This window comes from Podarcis gaigeae (assembly GCF_964106915.1).
Source record: "Podarcis gaigeae genome assembly, chromosome: 5".
Lineage (NCBI taxonomy): Eukaryota > Metazoa > Chordata > Lepidosauria > Squamata > Lacertidae > Podarcis > Podarcis gaigeae.
In genome coordinates, this window is record NC_139681.1 from 40,229,559 (window position 1) to 40,242,282 (window position 12,724).

A 12,724-nucleotide genomic window follows, 5' to 3' on the forward strand; every position below is an offset into this window, starting at 1 on the left:
TTACTGTGTCATGCAAATGCAGCCACTGTGTTGGCATTTTCCACTTAGGAAGATTATATTGCTTTCAAACGCCTACACTGTTTATGTTAACATCTGACTGTAGCTGATGGAAAAGAAAATGGAGAGGTATTTGTAAGGTGGATTAGCATTTTGGGCAATAGGTTTTAGCTTCTCACTGCAAACCCTAATGAAGCAATTAAAAAAAAAAAGCAGCCTCACATTCAGCTTGCATCTATTAATAAAATCTTATGTTCTCAATCAAAGAGTAATTTTAAGGAAACCTTGTGTATGTTTGTATATTGTATATTGTAATATTGACTCATACTGATATATGCTAGAAGCCAGATGAAGGCTTGGCTAAACTGTGTCATAAATGTGTCTCCAAAACAGATGTTTGACAGCCTAAAGGAGAAGATGAGGAGCTGTTGTTGAGAGACATAACTTGCCCAAGGCCTGCCAGTGTGTTTTCATGGGTGAGGTACAATTTGAGCGGAAACCTCCCCGGTGAAAGTCTCAAAAGCCATTCTGTCTATCCGCTAGCACAAACCAGCTGATCGGGCAACACGGCAATGATGCATTTTCGTTTACAACCTTGTTGACTGGAATATTTTAAGCCCTCATGGTTTGTGTTACAACAGCTTCACATTTTTACATCGATATCAACAGCAACCTCATTCTCCAAACGCCAGTAGGCAAAATGGCATCATCCCCACACAAGAGGGTTTGGGGAGAAATCCCAAGGTTTGCAGAAAAAAAATGTTTAAGGGGTGGGGCTTAAGAAAGGAGCTTAAAGAAAAGAGTTTGAAAAAGGAGGCAACAATGATGCATTTAATGAGAAATTGAGCTTTCTTCCTCAATATCAGAATGACGCATCATATCCATACTATGATAGAATACATGGTATAGTGCACTCCTATTCTGTCCTGAGATGGATCTGGTGGATTGACTGCGTATTATTTGGAGATAGCTTGAAGTAGAGACATATAGAATTAGTTGCTTTACTGGTGGTAGTAATCTAACCATTATTTAGTTCTATGGTCCCCAGTGTGGCACATCTGGGCACTACAGTGCCCATTAATACCTGATTTGGGGCCCAGCCAAGGTCCCCCTGTCCTTCCCAAATATTTGAATTTATTTTTAAATTGATATTTTGGTGGTTTGGGGCAGGGAGGAGTTGGTTGGAAAGATTTGTCTGTTAGTCGAAGGAGTGTTACCTGATTTTTTTTTCCTGTGCTTTTTCTGGTGGAGAGAGTTGCAGGTGTTTTTTCTGATTTGTGGGGAGTTCGGAGTTCTGAGCATCACCAGTTTTTCTGCTATAAAATGGGCATTCTGTGTTGCCTACAACAGTCTCTTCATTATACCAATGTGTCCCTGGGCACAAAACGACTCGGGACATCTGCTTTAGATCACATTCTTTATATAGCCAGCATGCTACTGCATGTTGTTTGCAGTTATTTTACTTTAGGGAAGTTTTTAATAACTGATGTTTTAATGTATTTTTAGTCTTTTGTTGGAAGCCGCCCAGAGTGGCTGGGGAAACCCAGCCAGATGGGCAGGGTATAAATTATTATTATTATTAATTTAGTCTATTGCAAAATCACAAATGGCTCTTTTTTCCATATATTTATGTACATGGTTCTTCCTGGTATTTTATTTATATGGATCATATATCAATGTGTAAATTGTTACTTTGTATCCCTACTTGTCTTGATTTTTTTTTAAAAAAAATTCTAAGCAGGTTGAAGGTGCAGGACCTTGATGACCCTGTCACTCTATAAGGGGCTTGTACGTGTATTCACCTCCTCCCTATAGTCAGGAACCGTGCATGATCAACACAGCACAAACTAAGCCTCCTGGTGTATATTTTGCTCAAGGCGGCTTAGTTTAGTCAGAATCAAGTATATATTTCCAGAGTTAACTCTAAATATATTACGTCTGGTAAATAGCTGCTAGAGGGCCGTGAAAATTTGTGTCCAGGCTTTCTAGATTCATCTAGAAAGTCCTTCATGGCCTAGGACCCTCGTACCTACGGGAGCGCCTCTCCCGGTACGCCCCATGGAGAGCCTCAAGGTCCATAAATAGCAACACCCTAGTGGTCCCCGGGCCCTAAGGAAGTTAGATTAGCTTCAACCAGAGCCAGGGCCTTTTCAACACTGGCTCCGGCCTGGGGGAATGCTCTGCCTCATGAGACCAGGGCACTGCAGGATCTGATTTCTTTCCGCAGGCCTGTAAGACAGAGTTATTCCACCTGGCCTTTGGCTTGGAGCCAATTTGATTCCCTCCCCCTCTTTCTTTTTTCTTTTTCCTTTCTCATCCTGTGATGAGGCTGCATTTTAATGTTTTAATGTTTTAATATTTTTATTGTATTTTAATCTTGTTTTTAAGTTGTATTAATTCAACTTGTTTTTATTATTGCTTGTTAGCTGCCCTGATCCCAGCCTTGGCTGAGGAGGGCGGGGTATAAATAAAAATTATTATTATTATTATTATTATTATTATTATTATTATTATTATTATTAACTGATATACTATCTGAAACCAAAGGAGCACATCGGTTGCCAGATGTGTGTTGGGTTGTTTTTTTCCATTTCTCCTACCCTACTACATAAACTTTCCATCCCCCACACTGCTCATTCATAAAGATCCATTCACACACACCCATACATCCACAGTGGGTGGAAAGCAGGGCAAGTCCAATCCAGCCAATCACAGCCCACAGTGCATGGATATGGAACCACACTTCCTTGCAATCTCTCTCTCTCTCCCTCCCTCCCTCCCTCCCTCTCTCTCTCTCTCTCTCTCTCACACACACACACACTGTTCAGCTGATCTATGAGAATCAGCAGAGAAGCAAGGACTATGGGGTGAGGCAGGGGGGTCTAGGGTGTTAGAAGAGGCTGGTAACAGAATGGGAAGGTCTTGGTAGGCTGCATCTGGTTTGCAAGCTGGTGGTTGTGCCTGTCACCTAAGGAAGCTGGCACTCAGATCTGTCACTGTCTCTGAGGCTAGACTACCTCACAGCACCGTCTAGAGCAGCCTTTATCAACCTGTGGGTCCCCACATGTTGTTGAACTACAGCTCCCACCACCTCTCGCTAGCAAGGCCAGAGCTCAGGGATGATGGGAGTTGTAGTCCAACAACACCTGGGGACCCACAGGTTGAGAACTACTGGTCTGGAGTATAGCAGGGGACAACCTTGTGTATGATACCCTGAGTTTTTTGAAAGAAGAGTGAGACACAAGTTTATGAAAAGAATACCACCACCACCAATGCAAATAATTTTTGGAAGGGACACTATCTGGTCTCAACGCTGCTGTGGCAACTCATCACTAAGGTAGATAACAAACAAGCAGGGTTGGGGAAAGCATTTCAAAGTTGTGTGTTGTCAGCACAGAAAAGTCCCTGACTCTAATCACCATTCACTTAATCTGGGTGGAGGGTTGTGTTGAATTAGAGACCACCCTCTGCTGCTGATCTCAGCTGATAAGCATATTACAGTGATACCTCAGTTTACATATGCTTCAGGTTACAGATTCCACTAAACCAGAAATAGTGCTTCAGGTTAAGAAATTTGCTTCAGGATGAGAACAGAAATTGTGCTCCGGTGGTGCGATGGCAGCAGGAGGCCCCATTAACTAAACTGGTGCTTCAAGTTAAGAACAGTTTCAGGTTAAGAACAGACCTCCGGAACGAATTAAGTACTTAACCCAAGGTACCACTGTATCTGGGTGCATAATTACCCAGTTCCTGAGCTATATGGGCTCTTAATGGTTAAAATCAGCACTTTCAATTGTGCCAAGGAACAGACAGGAGGTGCTGATGGCAAGACTGGCAAGATGTGTCCTGAGCAGCCAGCCTTTGCGAGTGGTCCAGTTGCTCTGTTCTCAACCAATGAGGGTTACAGTCATAGAACTGTAGAGTTGGAAGGGACCACGAGGGTCATCTAGTCCTTCGATGCAGGAAACTTTTTGCCCATCGTTGGACTCAAACCCAGGACCCTGAGATTAAGAGCCTCACACTCTACCAAAGGCAGTTCAGTGCTTTGAATAACTCTTTGACCCAAACCATGATGAGCAGAAGCAGAATGAGTTATAGAAAATAAACAAATTGAAGCCCTATCTGGGCATTCAAAAACAAACCCAATGATCATGTGTGGGAGGAGAGTAGGCTCAGGTTTCCAGCCAATGGGGAAAGCCTATTTGAGCCCCAATGTAAACAAGCTCTCAATTTGTTGGCAGTCTTAGGGAGGGGCCAGCATGGAGCACAACAAGAGTGGGGGAGCCAGTGAGGGTCCTCCCCCTGCCTTACACAATTATCATTGATTGTTTTTGAACACCTAAAAAACGTGCACTTTATTATTTAGATAACGCATTTAGACCGAAGAGTTTAGTGGCTACTTTGGCATAGATTTGTTTTATTATATTATTTGCATGCAGAGTATCCTCCGCCTTGTCTCTGTACTGCTTTTCTGTACCATCTTATATGCTGCTTTGAGGCCTGGTTGGAGACGCAGCATTACTGCATGTGGATCATTTCTTTGGGGCAAGAGACTAATGCAGTCAATGTGACAGAGGACAGTGGCTCCAATCCACTTTTTAAGCTGTGTGATTCTACTTTCTCTATGCAGCACAAGCGACTGCCATTTACAGTGGTACCTCGGGTTACATACGCTTCAGGTTACAGACTCTGCTAACCCAGAAATAGTACCTTGGGTTAAGCACTTTGCTTCAGGATGAGAACAGAAAACGTGCTCCGGGGGCGCGGCAGCAGCGGGAGGCCCCATTAGCTAAAGTGGTGCTTCAGGTTAAGAACAGTTTCAGGTTAAAAACGGACCTCCGGAACGAATTAAGTACGTAACCAGAGGTACCACTGTATTATCAACAAGGACACTTTATGTACATTGGAATAAAAAGGAAGAACTGGAAGACACATGCTGCAGCATCCAAAAATAAACAAAAGCTTGAAGGCTTCTCAAGGTGGCAATCAAGGTGTGCACATTGAAGTGAGCCCCCTGAAGTCAGTGGGGCTTACTTCTCAGTAAGCATGCATACACTTTTGTTGTAAGAGATAACTGTTAAATATTATCTTCCAGTAGCACCTTAAAGACCAACTAAGTTAGTTCTTGGTATGAGCTTTCGTGTGCATGGACACTTCTTCAGATACACCCTCTGAAGAAGTGTGCATGCACACGAAAGCTCATACCAAGAACTAACTTAGTTGGTCTTTAAGGTGCTACTGGAAGATTATATATATATATATATATATTTACTATGGCAGACCAACACTGCTACCTATCTGTAACTGTTAAATATTAGAAAGGGTTCTACATGCCTGGCCAGCATGAGCAACTGTTTCCATCAAAGCCACAATAACTACTCTAGCAGAAAAAAACATAAAATACAAAAATAAATGTTTCACCAGCTTCAGAACTCCATTTAAACTATGTTGTATTTGTGTAACAAAACTCCTACATTGTATCTTCTTTCTTTAAAAAAAAAGTAAATATATCTATTCATTTAGGTTAGGTTTCTCTCCCCTGGAGTATTTGAAAGTAATATAAGGATGCTGTGAATGTTAGCTTTTGGGTGCTGGGTAAGTCACAGTTCATCCAACATCAGTGACAAAACTCCTGCTGCAGATTTCAAACTTTGCCGAAATTGTTATGATAAAGCTACAACAAAACTGCAATAATTCTAATTGTAGTATAGTGCTCATAATGTCTACATACATTAACAGTATTTTTATTTATTTAAAGATCTCTAGAAACATTGACACCACTTCCCCCCTCTTTCAAGGTACCTAAAATCTTTTTTTAAAGGCAATTAATGTACCTTCATAGTCAGATTTTATAATTTTATATCTTTGGCATATTCTTTAGATCTACTGTCATGCTGCTAATTTCTACCTGCATTTATGTTTTAAAAAGCAATTGGGCATTTCTGGAAGAAGAATTCATTCTTACACCATTTTCAAAAGAAACGTCACGACTGCTTCATGTTGTTTTTTATATTTTTTAAAAAGCACATTTCCTAAATTGGCTGTTTTATTCTTCTGAAAATATAACCCCCATCACAAAACTGCAACGTGGTAATTACAAACTTACTACGGATGGAGCTCTGCCTGCACTTAATTGAAAGTAAGGCTACAATTCCTACCCACTGAAATCAGTGGGGCTCAATAACCGGATCAGGTTGCGATCCTATTTCATAACCCGCTTCTTACCCTTCCCCACCAAAGAGAGGGAGCCCACAGCAAACATGCAAACAATTCCAAACTCTGGAAGCGTTCAGAAAGTATTTTTAGGTTGCATTTAGGCTGCACTTACTGGGGACAAAATGGCATAGTGGGGCAGGTAACCCAGTCAAACATCAGCAAGATAAGATAAGATGAGAAGAGGTGAGGGGGAGACACACTCACCTACAGAAGGGACGCCCTGGGCATCTTGGCGCTGTTGCCGCAAGGACAGCCAGGACAATTCCAGCCCGCGAGAATCCGGCTCCAGGTGCTTCGCTTTCGACTTTCCGACGGAGCGGCGCCAGCTCCGCGCGCGGGGATCTGCCTCTGGCCAGCGCCTCGTGTCGCTGTGCGCGCAGCGAGCGAGCGGAGATGGCGGAAGGGGCGGGCAAGGGGCGGCACCGCGCCGTCCAGGCAGGAGGACGGACAAAGCGCCGTCCATCTGCTCTGTCCGTCCCACCTCACCGCTGGGAAGCAGCAGCAGCAGCGCCACAAGCTCTTGGGAACTGACGGAAGACGGAGGCGCAGAGACTTGGGGGGTCGGGGTGCTCCGACGGCCAAGCGGCGAACGCGCACAGGCGCACGACGTGGAGTTCGCTAGTGGTTCTCCGTGCTACAGTCCCCCTCTCTTTTCTTAGAGGATCAGGCCGGGGCCGGTTCCCTCAGTGTGGAGGCGTCTCCCCCTTGCAGTCCTTGTCCTTTGGTCTCCCCCCATGGAGCCCTGCGAGAAAAAGAAGGGGCAAAGCGTTGGTATCGTAGTAGCGCACCCTACAGAATCAAATAAAAGGGTGGACGTTTCCCGCAATTGCTCCTGTACCGTGGAGTACCCTTCTCTCTGCCAGACCTGAAGCAGCGACCATCAGACCTCTTGTAAAGACATATTTGTACGCACTGTCCCACAATACCGTACCATTTTTTTAAAACCCCTATGAATTCCCTGAATCCTTGTTTTTTTATACACTGCTAGTTTTATTCTGTGTTTAGTTTTAAATGCATTGTTCCTTTTACGTTGCACACCGCTTAGATATCTGAAACATTTTAGGTGGTTTATAAATGTTTTAAAATAAATAAACCGCAGTGGGGACCTATGAGAGCAATCAAACAATGATTTGGGGGGTGTCTGGAGGGACCCCCCCCCCCAAGAAGATCAAACCTCTCCATTATTAAGGAAATCAGCCCTGAGTGTTCACTGGAAGGACAGATCGTGAAGCTGAGGCTCCAATACTTTGGCCACCTCAGGAGAAGAGAAGACTCCCTAGAAAAGTCCCTGATGTTGGGGAAAATGGAGGGCACAAGGAGAAGGGGACGACAGAGGACGAGATGGTTGGACAGTGTTCTCGAAGCTACAAACATGAGTCTGACCAAACTGCGGGAGACAGTGGAAGACAGGAGTGCCTGGCGTGCTCTGGTCCATGGGGTCACGAAGAGTTGGACACGACTAAACAACAACAACATTCCAAGGGTAGGGAAGAGGGTTTAGGTCGGATGTAGATCCCTCTTCTGGAAGAAAATACTTGTAAGGAGAGCCCAGGGCAGGTATTAATAATGAACCCTGCTGAGACCCTGGGAGCTGTCCATGGATGCTAGGTGCTGATTGCTACCCTATTCAGCATGCCAGTTACTTCCATATGCAGATCTCTAGAGGTAGCAACTCCCATTGGTTCCTCCTTCCCTTTAATAGTTCTCTAGAACAGATTTCATTCACTGCTTTTTTACATTTACATTATTCTTTTTGTTCCAATTGTGGTACCTTCAAGATGTTTTTGCTGGTCTCCCAAATCCTGTCTTCCCTCACCATTAGCCTTTCTGGTTAAGACTAAGGCTCAATTCACATTGCAGTTTATTTCATTTCCCCAGTGTTTCACTGTTAACTTCTGTATTATATTTGAGCTCTCACATAGTGCAAAAGCCACTTTTGAAAATCTAGTGCAAGTTTAGGGCTCGTTTCCATGTTAATTGGTTCTAGAAATAATACATTTGCAACCCTACCAACTCAGAAAATCACAAAAGTGAAAAAAAAATAGGGAGCTATGTTGGCATACAGTTCTTTCCTGCCATTTTTGTGGATGGTTTGTGAGGAAACAGAAGCTCACACATACAGAAAGCATGGGGGATTAGTGACGTTGTCCAGTGATCTCCATTGTGGTGCCATGCCACTGGTTTGAACGGCATCAGTGAAAGAGCCACTGCAACAGGTACTGTGAAAGTAGTGTTAGAAAATGTGGCAGACATGCTAGCATTATAATCCAGGAAAGTAATGCAATATTCAGCATGTACCCTAATAAAAGTCCAAGAACACCTGGAGTGACAGGTCTGTACCCTTGTTGTACGTGGTGTTAGGTTTCACTTCCTAAAACTACTTTCCCAACCTGGTGCCCTCCAGATGTTTTAGACTACAACTCCCACCATCCTGACCATTGATTGTGTCTGCTGAGGCTCATGGGAACTGTAGTCCTAAACATCTGGAAGGCACCAGGTTGGGGAAGGCTGGCCTAAAGCCTTGTTGTTGTTGTTGCTGCTGCTGCTGCTGCATCTGTGAACAGAAGAAATTTAAGAACTGTAAAATCCCACACGTGCTGCAGCTGATCCGATTATAAACAGAATGAAACATTGTATGCTCTATCTGTGCAGGGAAGAGCTTGTTCTTGCAGCACAGTCTCTTTTCCTCTCTCTAAGTTCATGTCATTCATCAAGGAAAAAGACAGCTGTGACACCCCCTGGTTGGGAGGGGGGGAGAAAGCCCTCCAGTGATATTGAGCTTGTCCCAGCTACCAGCAAAATAAAGCAAAGCTGTGTGCCATGTAATTTTACAAAAGTAGCATTAAAAAAAAATGCATTACCAACTAGCATCCCCTCCCTGACCCACTTGCAGTCCTGGGTGGATTAACTTGTTTATCGATGGATTATCTATGATTCTGTGTTTGCCTCTTTTTTCTCTTGGAACCTCACAAAGGTTGGTTGCAGGAGAGGAGAAAGGCTCAACAGCATTGAAATATGGCTTCCTTTAGCCCTCTGGGGTGGTCTATGGGGGTGGGGGGGTGCTTCACCTGTTCTTTTGACTCCCTAATCCATCTATGTATCACAAATACATAAGGCAGGAGAGAGAGAATTCGAAAGAGTGTATTGGTGGAGCCATTCTGATACTGGTGTTTACTGATTCATTCCTAGACAACTCCTAGCAGTGATGCAGGCATGAGGGTGGGGTGGGGATCAAACAATATACTTTCTCCGGTGGGTCAGATTGCTGCTCACAACAATGCATAGCCTGCCTCATATAACCAACATGCTCAAGTCTAATTAATACATGAAGGGGTTAAGACCATGGAGTAAGCTGTACTGCCAGGCTCACCTCACCTTGAGAGGAACTAAGTAAATCAAGCCTTTGTTCACCTTCAAGTCTACCAGAGGACTGCAATGCATGAGGAGGTCTGAACTGGTTGCTGAAGCTCAGACCACATGGCTCTTATAAGCCACTCTTGAGTTCTTATACCAATCATTTGCTAACTTTCACCACCATAACTAACCCAGCACTGAAGGGATATGCTGTTTTTAGACTTCTGAAAAAGAAGAAAAGTGCTGGTATAGCCTCATTTTAAGTTATGGCAGATTGTAAGGGAAATGAAAGTCTGGTTCCTGAAGGCTCTAGTACTTAACAAGATTTATATTCCAATATGATTGTTCATCCTTGAACTACGCTCTTTTTCTTATATGTAGCACAGTCTATATTATTAGTTGCTTTTGGAGAATGATTACAATATTCAGTAGCCTGAAAGCTACATCCTTCAGTTACAATCTGTAGGATACTTAACCAGAAATATTATTAAAATAGACAATAAAAATGTCTGAAATAGTCACCTTCTTAAATAGTTTCCTGAGGAATGAGAACATACGAGATGTTGGGAGGTTGCTACCTGAATTCCACTTCCCTTGGAATTGAACCATACAGAATCTTATGATGTATATTTTGCCCTAGAAGGTTTGGTCAGAATCGAGTATACACTTCCAGAGTTAATGTTAAATACATTGTTTCTGGTAAATGAGCCACAATAGCTGCCAGAGGGCCATAGAAATTTGTGTCCCGGGCTTTTTAGACTCGTCAACATGAGTTTGACCAAACTGCAGGAGCCAATGCAAGACAGGACTACCTGGCGTGCTCTGGTCCATGGGGTCATGAAGAGTCAGACATGACTAAATGATTAAACAACAACAACCCATATACTATCTGAAACCAAAGGGGTGCTTTGGTTGCCAGGTGCGGAATATATTGGCATTATCTTCAGCTCTCCTATCCAACTATTAATAGTCTGACTATAAGGCAACTTTCTTTGTTCCTACTGATTAGCAAATTTCAGACAGTCACAAAGGGCACCTAGAATGTGTGCAGATATAATTTGGCCATCAGATAAAATAAAATGTCTGAAATAGTCACCTTCTTAAATAGTTTCATATACCTTATTCTGATGATGATATGTTATTTATACCCCACCCATCTGGCTGGGTTTCCCCAGCCACTCTGAGTGGCTCCTAACAGATTAAAAACAGAATAAAACATCAAACATTAAAAGCTTCCCTAAACAGGGCTGTCTTCAGATGTCTTCTAAAAGTCAGATAGTTATTTTCTTGACATATACTTGGACAGTCAAGTATAAATCCACTCCTGGTGCACAATGATTTAGTCAATTACATGTTGCAGAAATTATCTGCAAAAAAATAAAATAAATCACCAGTCTGGAAAGGCCTCTAACTGAACTTCTTAAAAACAATTCCAGAACAGATGCAAACTGGGAAAGATCTTGACATCAAAGACTTGTTGAAAGAGGAAGGTCTTCAATAAAGACCCAATTCCTACATTGTGTGGGACCTTAATTCTTGGTCATAAATTAAAAACAAAGCAGACTTTTTCTCCCCAGCATTCATTAAAAATAAAGGCACTGCGCTCATCTCTCTTCCTCACACTGTTAGAACATTTTATTTGCACTTGTAGCTATATACTGTAGAATAAAGACCTTGCTATGCATATACTATAAGGTTTTCTATAGGATTTTCTATACATGCCCCCTCAGATATATAAACCCTATTGTCATGGGATTTACTCTCAGGTAAGTGTGTATGGGATTGCATCCCTGCTGACTTGTTTTCATAAACCTCCCACTTCTTTCGCTTTGGGTAGAAATATAGTCCTGAGTTATGTTTCACTTTAGGAACGGACCATTTATTATTGAGACCAGGAGTGTTGCAAAAGCAAAGAGCTCTCTTGCTGAAGGCTACAAATTTCAAAGGGAGAACTCTGAAGAGAGATGAATGCCGCCAGCCTGAGCAGAAAATATTTATCTTGCTGATTTTGAAGTATGTGTACAAACGGTAATATGACTACTGAGGAGAAAGAAAGTAATTGCAACTTTGTTCTAGTGCCTTGAGCTTCTGAAAATAAATCAAGCAAACACATACTGCCTGAAAAGAGCCTTAAAAACATAAGAAGAGTCCTGCTGCAACAGACGAAAGGCCCATCTAGTCCAAACTTCTGTTCTCATAGTGGCCAAATCGATGCCTATAGGGAGCCCAAAGGCCAGGCCTGAGGCCTATAACACGCTGTGTTTCCCCAGCAACCAGTATTCAGAGGAACACTAGCACTGATATTGGAGGTAATATAGCTGTCATGACAGCAGCCCTTGATAGCTTTATTCTCTATTAATTTGTCACTGGTTAACTAATTGATTAATGTTAGGAATACCCTGAAAAGATAAAAAAAACCTAATAATTGGCGACAACAAAGATCAATAGTTACGGATGCAGTGGGGAAAGGCTGCTAAGTTAAAATGGACATACACAGACCATGCGGCAAGAGATGACTCAGGCTGATGAAATAAATGACCACCCACGTGATGCATGGATGATCGAAACCTAACAAGAGGGCTTATAACAACAGAGAATGCTGGAGAGAACCTGAGGCAGTGGTGGACTTTGGGCTCTCAAATTTCAGTGGCACCCTGTGCAATGCTAAAATATGACCCCACCCCACCTGTTGTGCTCCGTTCTATAGCATTGTTGTGGTGGCCCCTGCAACATGATGGCCAGTACCGTTGAACTGGTCTTGCAACCCTAAACCCGCCTCTGCTTGAAGACGCATATGTCCAAAGATGGATGTCAGATGCTGAAGAAGAGGTTGTTGAAGTTGAAGTTGACAAACAAGCAACTGGCACTTTTAAAGCCATCCAAGCTGGTGGTAATCGCTGCATCTTGTGGTATGTGCTGTTTGCCTTATATAGTGCATGGGAAGAGCAGCTTGAAACACATTGCTAGTACAGTGTCTCTACTAGCCACATATATAGGATTCTGGATGCAATCTAAAGGCCCCAGAGTACTGCAAATGCTTCAAAGTGCCCAGAAAATTACAAGTGTTTTATTTATTTTTAACCAGAAAAGTTAACATTTTATGTCTATAATGCCTGTCAATTAAAAGCACAGTAGCTGCCAAGATGCAATTGCTAAA

At 42.8% G+C, this 12,724-nt stretch overlaps 1 protein-coding gene across 1 annotated transcript in view; it reads right to left on the reverse strand.

The window, feature by feature from the left end:
• LOC310845674 (gamma-aminobutyric acid receptor subunit pi-like) overlaps nucleotides 1–6,572 on the reverse strand; it is a 52,951-nt gene extending 46,379 nt beyond the window's left edge. The window contains exon 1 of the mRNA XM_083741099.1: nucleotides 6,412–6,572. The gene's annotated coding sequence lies outside the window, so the exon portion shown is untranslated. The remainder of the gene's footprint in view (nucleotides 1–6,411) is intronic.
• Nucleotides 6,573–12,724: the final 6,152 nt, after the last annotated feature.